Source organism: Chrysochloris asiatica, unplaced genomic scaffold, assembly GCF_000296735.1.
Source record: "Chrysochloris asiatica unplaced genomic scaffold, ChrAsi1.0 scaffold00014, whole genome shotgun sequence".
In the NCBI taxonomy this organism is placed as follows: domain Eukaryota; kingdom Metazoa; phylum Chordata; class Mammalia; order Afrosoricida; family Chrysochloridae; genus Chrysochloris; species Chrysochloris asiatica.
The window spans coordinates 89,349-91,585 of record NW_006408532.1 but is presented as its reverse complement, the minus strand read 5'-3'; positions in this window follow the sequence as shown (position 1 = coordinate 91,585).

The following is a 2,237-nucleotide window of genomic DNA, read 5'->3' as shown; positions in this document are numbered from 1 at the left end:
GCCCGATTCGTAACCACTACGCTACCAGAGTTGTTGTTAAGTGTCATTAAGTCAGCTCTGACTTATAGTGACCCTGTATAGGGTTTCCGAGGAGCAGATGGTGAGCTTGAACCATTGACCTTGCAGTTCAAACTGACTTTGCATTCTAGTGCATTAAATCTCATTGCCAAATATACATGTATATATGTATGTGTATATATCTCTAGCTCATCTATCTATCTATCTATCTATCTATCTATCTATCTATCTATCTATCTATCTATCTATCGTGGTGGTGTAGTGCCATGCAGTCGGTTCTGACTCAAAGCAAACTGGCACAGGGTTTCCAAGGCTGTAAATCTTTAAGGGAGCAGAAACCCAGAAAACCTCATCTTTCTCCCATAGAAATGCTGGTAGTTTCAAACTGTTGACTTGAGATTAATAGCCTTACTCGTAACCACTACCCTACCAGAGCTCCTTGTATGCATATATGCATGTATATATACATATGTATGTGTGTATATATGTGTGTGTGTGTGCTTTTATATATGTATATATAAAATATATATATATATATATATATATATATATATATATATATATATATATATAGAGAGAGAGAGAGAGAGAGAGAGAGAAGTTTATTATCAAGGAAATGGCTTACAATTGCAAAGTCCTAGGTCTCCAGCAAATGAGATTGAGAGAGTCCCTCCCTCATGTCCATTATTTTGGGAGCAGGACACATCCACAAGGAAGCATCCCTTCAATTGATTGGCTGCTCATAGCCACTCACCATAGAGTTGACTATGCCTGTTTTAGGTTTCATCACCATGAGAATAAGCAAATCTCAACTGCTAAACTTCTGGAAATCCTGGCTTAGAAGAGTTGACCTAGAACCTTAACCATTGCAGCCCATCCTTGGTAACCCAAAATCTATAAACTATATGTATAACCTCTAAATAAAGAAAATTATAAAGCTAAACTTGTGCCTAACATGATATAACTAAAACACGTACAATGGGAAACTCACTGGCCCCATTTTCATCTTAAATGTCACAGATCAACAAGGCGAAAGTATCTGATGCACATAGGTAAGACAAAACAAAACAAATATATTTATTTAAAAGTTCAAAGAGCACATTCTGCAAACCAGCCTTCTGCCTGTAGGCACACAGCCTTACCCAGTTCACGGGCATAGAGTCCATAGCTGCTTTAAATTTCCATGCCAATGCCTCTACTGCCACCTCTGCTGTTACTGCTGTTCCAGGCAGGGATCCCATGCTCCACTCATGCTCTTCCTTCTTGATGGTCCTGAGATCTTCTGTTCCTGAAATGGAAGATAACTACTCCCTCCTTTTAGTTACTCATCTTGTATAATTATAGTTTTAACAATGACAACTAATCATAATAACAATTACTCACAATTGAAATAATAAAATCCTATCAGCATCATCCTCCACCCATTTTCACCAGACCCATCTGGAAAACAGGGAAACCAGTCAGTGGGGATTCTTCATTGTCTACTCATTCTAAAACTAAGCATACCCATGAAAGTTTGTAAGTCTGTCACTTCATGCCCTTATTTGATGTTGTTGCTATTAAGTACCATCCAGTCCAGTGCCGTCCAAACCGACCTTGCAGTCCAGCGCATTAACCCACAGCGACACATCAGGAACCCATGCCTTCATAGCCACACACACCCCCCATTTTTTTTTCACTGTATAACAATTGCTTAGATTGAATAGAACTACAGATAGGTTTTAACAATGTATTTACTTCAAAACTATATATATATATTTTTTTTATCAGAGGGGGAAACGTCTTCAAAGAGATTTCTGAAATTATTTTTCAGTTTCACTTCCTAACATATGACTAAGTTATTGGGTGAAATGATGAAGCTTATTGATTCATCTAGGACTCAAAAGACTAGATACCCTGGCAGGTTTTTATAATAAGAAATGTAGTATAATAGCACTTTATCATGAATTCTTTAGGGAATTTTACTTAAACTGATAGGAAACATTCATTAAAAAGTTGTCCTTACTTAAGAATTTCTAGCTTTAGTGTTCTTTGATAAAGGCATACCTTATGGCCTTAAACACAAACAAAGCATTGTATCTGACTTTATCTATTAGTAAACATATAGACGGGGTCTATGGCTTATTTTTGGAAAAATATGTATGGTGTTCATTAATAAATATTCTAATTAATTTCACTAAATATAAAAATCTAGTATTTTCTGATGCTACAAGCCTACT